Genomic DNA, 8,851 nt, shown 5'->3' on the forward strand with positions numbered 1-8,851 from the left:
CACCCAAACTTGTGATGTGAAGATTACTAAATCAAGAGGTCAAAACTAAGGCTGAAATATTTATAGCAAGAGAACATTCTGATAACTCATAAATTACAATCTCTATGAGTCTTGAAAGAAGGTCTTTAAATTACCAACAGGCAACGAATGCACTACAACCAGCATGTGGGTTCACATTCAGAAACTAATTTAAATGCTGTTCAGCTATAATAATAATAATATTTTTTAAAACTGTTTACAGTTTTGTAGTTTAATCAATCTGAAGAGTTTTATTTTTATACTTCAGTCTCTTAATCAGATGTAAAGACAGAACTTGCATCTCATCAGCACAAGTACATGTTAAGAAGGAAAACACAGAAATGCACTTTTCTTGGCTGATGGACATGTAGCTCTATTTAATAGATACTTTATATTTAGTATTTTATTATTGAGCTTAGTTCAGTATAAATGCACATTTTCAATGTCATGAATACATGGCATGAATGACGTGACAAGCAATTTGCATTTATACAGCACCTTTCAAAGGTTTAGGAACGCAAAGCAAAGCATAAATGCTTGTGTAACTTTGCAATTAAGAATTCACTTCTAATTACTCCTACTTAAATGTGCAGTCTCTTTTTAATCACAACATTTTTACACCTGTGGTTAAGTGCTCTGACAGAGCCTTAGCCTTATCTCCAAAGCATGCAAATTGCATGACTGGGTTTTATAATGAAAGCTACGTTTGCCAGGAGGAAACTGATCACAGACATGGAATGCCAGTAACAATATTAAAAACATAACTAAATTTACAACCATCATTCTCTTAGGTCATGTGCTCATTCAAATCAACACACACACACACACACACACACACACAAGCGTGCGCACGCGCATGCAAGTCTCACTGTGGAGCATGCACAAGTTTTAGGCCTGGATATATTCTGCTACACCAGGAAGTGAAGAGATGAGATCTGAAAACCAGCTTGTAAACGTATGCTTGCCTGTAGTAAATCTTTAGCTACTGGAGCTACAATTGCTAGCTTGTGTGAGATTCCTCGTTTTCTTGTATAACCAAGGGACCCGTAAATAATATGATGTTTTTAAAAAATGATATCCTGCTACTAGGGGAAAGCACAATTCGGCTGCAACATATGGTTCTGGAGGGCTACAGCCTCGTAAATGGGGCTGAGGAAAGAAAAGCAATTCTGGGAAGGTGGTTGTAGCTAAAGAGAAGGCCCTGGTGACAACCATCTACATAACTGACTGCAGTAAAGCATGAAGCTCCATTTTCCAAAGCTGATTAGAAAGAAGATTTATTAAGAACCTATGATGATCTGGGGACCGGTGTAACACAAATAGACAAGGCATGGTTCCTGCATCTTGAAAGGCTGCCAATAGGCAGCAGAACCAGGTGGACCCAGAAGCAAATACATTTCAAAATCCACAGTCAGTTATGAAAAACTAGAATAAATCAGAAGTTCTCAGATTTTCAATAAAGTATTAATTGTGTGAAAAATAATTTTAAAACAGATTTTCCATTTTAAAAATAAGTATTAAGTCCTTCCAAGATGCCAGATACTGTGTTCATCTGATGATTAAAGTGGTAAGAGTAATAATGACAAAAATAACAATAAGGTTGATGATCATAAAGGAGCATTGGAGAAATCACATAACACTTCCTGCATGCAGCAAAGTCACAGGACAGAGGGGAGGGAGAAATAACTAAACACGGTATCAAGTGTGCTTTTATAAGCTTGTGTGCAGTGCTCCGAGAGCAGAGAACAGGGAATATTTACTTCCGCTAGTCTTTGAGAAAGACTTCAGAAAGACAAGGACGTTTCAGGGGGAACATGAAATACCAGTAGGATTCTGCCAACAACAATACTGGTGGCAGAGAGAGGAATATCAGTGAGTAGAAACATTTAAATTTGAAAATTCATACAAATGTTATATTATGGAGACAACTTCTTTCCTTACACCTCATGAACCAACCTTTGCTAGCTTCATACCTTTCTTCGGCAGCTTCCCCACCTCTGCCGGCCTTCCTAGAATTGAAGAGAGTTAGGGCCTTGCTCTGGATTAGATTTTAGCTTAAGGGAAGGTTGTGGCTGGTCTGATCTATTCAGACCAATAAAAGGTTCTCCGTTATCAGCAATAAGGCTGTTTGCCTTTCTTATCATTGGTGCGTTCAATGGACTAGCACTTTGCATTTTCTTCTAGAACTTCTCTTCTGCACTCACTACTTGGCTGTTGGGTGCAGAGGCCTCGCTTTCAGCCTATGTTGACTTTCAACATACCTACCTCATTCAGCTTAATTATTTCTAGATTTTATTTAAAGGGAGAGATGTGTGACTCTTTCTTTCACTTGAACACTTAGAGGCCATTGTGGGGTTATTAATTGGCTTTATTTCAATATTGTTTTGTCTCAGAGGACAGGGAAGCCTGAGGAGAGGGAGAGAGGCAGGGAAACAGTCAGAACACATACATTTATTGATGAAGTTTGTCACCATGGCCCCCTAAAACGATTACAACAGTAATATCAAATCACAGATCACAGTAATCATAACAAATATCATAATAATGAAAAAGTTTGAAAATTATGAACATTACTAAAATGTGACCCAGACATGCACTGAGCAAATGCTACTGGAAAAAATGCACTGATAGACTTGCTTGACACAGGGTTATCACAAACCTTCAATCTGTAAAAAAGGCAGTATTTTCAAAATGCAATAAAGCAAAGGGCAATAAACCAAGGTACGCCTGATATGTCAATTATATCTCAATGAAGCTAGAAAAAATACCTATAAAACATAAATTAAAAAATTAATACAGTACACTGGATTATCAGATGTGTCCCAGATGTGTCCCAGATATCAACTGAGGCGCTGCCAAGACAGGGTTGATGGTGGAAATAGGCTCTTCCCCTTTGTCTCTGAGTTGGAGAATGCAGACCTCATGGCAGTCAGAGTCACATAACAAAAGAAATCTATTCAATTAACTACAAAAGAATACTCAAGTCTATCAGAGCGCAGAGATGCACATAAAAACCTAGAGGCACTTAAATGTCGTATCTATCTCAGGTGGCCACCAGAAAGAAAGAATATATATACTAATGAATAAACAGCTGGTAGCTTTTCAGAGTAAACTATTGTTCTAGGACTATAAAGTAACTCTGAAATGGACACTGTCTTACAGCACTTTCATAGGACCAAAAAAAAAAAAAAAAAACAACAAAAAACAACTGTGTGTCTAAAACTCTAAATCCACAGAAAATCTTCCCTTCAACTACAATTTCTTTCTTTCATACATTTATGAACTGTATGTTACCACTGCCCAGAAATGAATGAGTTACAACAGTCTGCTCCAAAGATATACAATTGAGCTTCATATAAGACTTTACTCATTCATCTAAGAAGAATTTTGTTTAAATTTTTTTTTTTTAAAGATTTTATTTGTTTATTTGACAGACAGAGAGGCAGGCAGAGAGAGAGAGAGAGAGGGAAGCAAGCTCCCTGCTGAGCAGAGAGCCGGATGCGGGACTCGATCCCAGGACCCTGAGATCATGACCTGAGCCGAAGGCAGCGGCTTAACCCACTGAGCCACCCAGGCGCCCGAATTTTGTTTAAATTTAAAATTACTGAAATTATTGATGTTAGTTCTCTCAGAAGGAAGATGTGAGAAAGAAATCTGAAAAAAATTGAAAACCCAGTGTCTCTGAGACACTTACCTTATGGGTAATTGAGTTGTAAACCCTTTAGCTATGCTGTTATCATTCCAGTGAATTCAGTCTGCATCTGTGAGTGGAGAAAAGCTTTTGTCAGATATAGTTTCAAAGACCTCAGATCAAATATATGTAATTATTTTCTATCCTCTGAACATTTTTTCTTAGAAGGAAGTAATAACCGGATGCCTTAAAAAAAGTCCCAAGCAAAAAAAAAAAAAAAAAACAACCAAAAACCATTTCATGTTCCAATTATCCAAGTTATAGAAGGAAGCATAACTTTTAAAATGTAAGTGATATAGAAGTACTTCTATTATAAGAAGAGTCACATCAAATACGAGGAGGCCTTTCACTAACCAAAATAACAAAGATAATTTTATTCCTTGTTACTTTGAAAAGCATATATATATATATATAAATGAATATATATGAATGTATATATTCATGAATATAAACATATATGTATATGTATATAAATGAATATATATGAATTTATTGAACATATGTGAATACATACATACATATATGTAAACATGCATGCAAGAGAGATTTGGGGAGGTTCCTGGGTAGCTCTGTTGGTTGAAGCATCTGACTTTGGCTCAGATCATGATCCCAGTATCCTGGAATCAAGTCCCACATTGGAGTCCTTGCTCGGTGAAGACTCTTGTTCTCCCTCTTCCTCTTCCTCTTTGCTCTCCCCCCAACCTCTCAAATAAATAAATAAATGAAATCTTTTAAAAAAGAGAGATTTATGGATGCATGAGGGGTTGCCAACAAGGGCTCCTGAAAACTCATAAATGTCTATGTTGATTGAACCTGCTAGAATATACCACAATACAATTGTGTGCTGCTACTCTCAGGCCTGCATTTTGTAGAGCATTCCATGATCTGAATTCTTTTTTCACGTGCTGGGTTTAAGTTGCAAGTCACCATCTCTGTTTACAAGGTGGCGTTAAGCAAGTGTCTCATTTAGAAGCACACACTACTCATAAGCAAGCATTCAGAATTCCTCTCCTCAGTGGTAAAAAAAAAAAAAAAAAAAAAGAAGTACTTATCTGAAGATGAATTTCCATTCAGCTTGAAATACTTTGCTGTTTCTCACTTTCCTCGTTAGTGCCAAGTGATTGGCAAGTTACCCTCCAGACAGGGCACTGTCTTCTATGTGTCGATTGAGGAGTAAGCACCCAGGAAAGCATAGCCAAAAGGAAATATATAAATCTGTTTTGAAATTCAATAAATTTATAAGCCATGCTCCTCACCAAGGCCTGTGGGAGCATATACATCATAAAACACCACTGTAAAGCTATAAATATTTCAAGCAGTTAGTAACGGCTGAAAGCACATCCCTTAAAGCCTGGTTAGAGATGGGCAATGCACAATGCCCTAGTCAGAGCTGGTGCAAGGTCTTTCGAGGAGTTTGTTTTTCTAGGCAAATGTAAAGGCACAGTCCCAGCTGGCATCTAGCTCTCCTTTATTTCAGGTTGCAGAGGTGGCGGAATTTTCTCAAGTTCAAGCCCTGTTCTGTGGATTGCCTCTCACAATCATCTTTCCTTCTGTCACCCACTCCATGGGTTCTGTTTCGCACCAGCTCAGCTACATGGAAGAAATGAGCTGTGCAGGCGAGGTGGTCAGAAAAGTAAGGTGGGCTCCTGGCAGGATAGGTTTCAGCACTTTGTTGTGTTATTGTGTCTCCTCCTTGGCTTTCCATCCAGAGGAACCCCATTCAATGCTCTGTTTTATTCTTGGATACCGCTGTGTCTTATTTCACTAATATTTCCTCTCTCTCCTATATTTGGATCTAGACTGAGTTTTCCTTCATGCTCCTATATTTGGATCTAGACTGAGTCCTAAAACGGGTATTTTAGGGTTAAGCTGTTTTCTATGAGTATATAGAATTTAAAATATCAAATCTTTTATTATGATTGAAAAGACTAAAGCTTAGGCTTGGTCAGTTTTGCAAATTTTGTCCATTCTTTCATCGCTAATTTAGAAATGATTTATTTTCCTTTAGTGCTTTTCTTTGGTCTCATTTAGTCTATCAATAACTTTTTAGTGGTTATTCTAAAAATTTTGGAATACATTTAACAAAAATCTAAAGTAAATTACTAACTTCACTTTCTTCTCGAATAAAACAAGTCTCTGAGACTATTCTAACTTCATTTAATTCCTCTCAATTTATATGTCATTTTGGTCAATATTCCTTTGCCCCATAAATTACAACTTATTGTTTTTTATCACTGTTGTTTGTTAAGATTTAACCCGATAAATATGCTGATATTTGTTCATTATTATCCTTTCTTGAATCTTACACATTCCTTCTGTGATCTTTTTTTTAAAATACCTCCTTTAGAAATGTCTCTAGTGAAGGTTTTCTGGTGGTAAACTCTAATTTTGTCTAAAAAGTTATAAAAATAATACATCCTCTCAGGGCACCTGGGTGGCTCAGTCAGTTGGGTGTCTGCCTTCAGCTCAAATCATGATCTCAGGGTCCTGGGATGGAGCCCTCTGTGGGGCTCCCTGCTTAGCAGGGGAGTCTGCTTCTCCCTCTCCTTCTGCCCCTCCCCCTCCCATGCATGTGCTCTCTTCTCTCTCTCTTCCTCACTCTCAAGTAACTAAAATCTTTAAAAAATAATATATCCTCTCTTCTTTCAGCCCTTTAATGGTACTATTTCTCATTTTTCCTCTACTGTTGATATTAAAAAGGTAAGGGACTATCAAACTCAGTTTTCTCTGATGGCTTCTAAATCTTGGCTTTGTTTTTGCTCACCACATTGTCTGGTGATGGTCCTCCCTTCATTTTCCCACCTTAGGACACAAAAACTTGAATCTGATTATTGGTGTTTTTCACCAGTTTTGCACTATTCTCAGACATTATTTTTTCTGAGATGGCTCTTCTCTCCTTTGATCTGTGTTGCATCTTCTCATCTTTCCTTTCTTTCTTCATCTTATTTTTATACATTTCATTTTATCTTTTTTGCCTTTCTGTGTTATTTTCATCTTTTGATATTTCTTACAACTTTCTGGCGTCACATTCACCTCTGTTTACTATGTTGTGAGACATATTTTGGTGGATGCATTAGTACTTCTACTTGGTAAACAGCTGGGATGGAATTATGGGGTCAGAGGTAGGGTAAATATTTAGATGGTGAGAAACTGCCTAATTAATCAAGTATTTGTATTATTTTATATTCCCATAAGTAATCTCTGACAGTTCAGTAGTTCCTCCACCTCATAACACTTAGTATTGTCAGTACTTTTTACTCCAGCCAATCAAAATTCAATATTGTATTTCATTGTGATTTTAATTTATGATTATTTCATATCTAATAACAGTAACTTATGACATTGCCATTGCCTTTTATCTTATTTTGATAGCCTTTTGAAATCATTTGCTTATTTTAATTCCATTATATGTCTTTTCATCATTGTATTACCATTGTTCTTTATATGTTTTGATATTACTTTGTTTTTAGATGTATACAGTACACATCTTCACCCAATAGTGGCATATCTTTTCATTTCCTTCACATTGTCTTTTGGAAAGCAGAGTATTTTCTATTTTTATTAAAGCCAATTTATCATTCAAAATAATAGAAGTCTTTCTTAGAAGTCTTAAAAGTCTTAGAAGTCTTTCAATTTTATTCTTCATTGGTAATTCTGTTATGGCTAGTTTAGTTCTTTGCATTTCCTATTTTTTTAAAACAAAACAACTTTGTTACTTTATGCAAAAAAAAGAAGTCTGCTTTAATTTTGATGTGGATGGGTATTAAATCTATGAATCCATTAGTTGATGATTAACATATTAATAATATTGACTCTTCTAACCTATGAACATTGCATATCTCTTCATTTAAGTATTCTCAGTAGCGTGCTGATTAATGTCTAATAATCAGCTCTTTGAATACATAGTTCTCACATGTAGCATGTGCTGATTTCTGTGGTATAAATACTCCCAGCATGAATCACCTCTAGTTACCAATGTGATATGACTGAATAAGAGGTTGGTAAACTGGGCTCCAGGATGCCACCAGGACTTCGTTATTCTGGTGCAGTGATCCTGCAAATTGTTTGTTAAATTTATTTTCCTAAAACTTTTACATCTTTGGAGGCTATCATAAATGGAATATATAATTTCATTTTCCAAATGTTTGCTTCCAGAATAATTGGAGTACTATTTATGTTTACATTGTCCCTTGTTCTGTTATTTTGCTTTATTCACTTATTTTAGTAGGGTTTCCTGCAAATTCCTAAGGATTATTTAGGTATAAAATGAAGACATCATCGATGAGTAGAGATAGTTTGATGACTTTTATACTATTTTCAGCTCTATGATTTTGATTTTTCTTGCCACAATACACAAAATTTGTGATTTTGATCTATCTGAGAGTAAGTAAATCCAATAAAAGCTATCCCATTACTTAAATTCAAATTTAGGGTCACCAGGGTGGATCAGTTGGTTAAGCATCTGCTTTCAGCTCTGGTCATGGTCCTAGAATCCTGGGATCAAGCTCCAAATTGGGCTTGTTCAATGGGGAGCCTGTTTTCCCCACTCTCTCTGCTGCTTCCCCTGCCAGTGCCTGTGCTCTCTCTGTCAAATAAATAAATAAGATCTTTAAAAATAAATAAATAAATTCAAATTTTATCCTTTCTTGGGGTGGAATACAGGTAGCATAAATTCTGACCCAAAATATCTGAATTAAATTTTACTATTAAGAATTCTTAAAGAAGACATGTGTTTTTTATATATATTTTTTATTTTTTAAAATATTTTATTTATTTATTTATTTGACAGAGAGATCCTAAGTAGGCAGAGAGGCAGACGGGGGGTGGGGAGTAGGCTCCCTGCTGAGCAGAGAACCTGATGCGGGGCTCAATCCCAGGACCCTGAGATCATGACCTAGGCCGAAAGCAGAGGCTTTAACCCACTGAGCCACACAGGCGCCCTAAGACATGTATTTTTAAAAAGATTTTAGTGATTTTTAGTATATTTTTATATTTAGTATATTTTTAGTATATTCATTATGTTGTGCCCTCATCTTCATTATCTGTTTTTGGGACATTTTCATCATTCCGAAAAGAAACAGTGTCTATATTAATAGTTAGTCTCAATTCCTCCCTCCCTCTATCCCCTGCAAACACTAATCA

Source organism: Neovison vison, chromosome 6, assembly GCF_020171115.1.
Source record: "Neovison vison isolate M4711 chromosome 6, ASM_NN_V1, whole genome shotgun sequence".
In the NCBI taxonomy this organism is placed as follows: Eukaryota; Metazoa; Chordata; class Mammalia; order Carnivora; family Mustelidae; genus Neogale; species Neogale vison.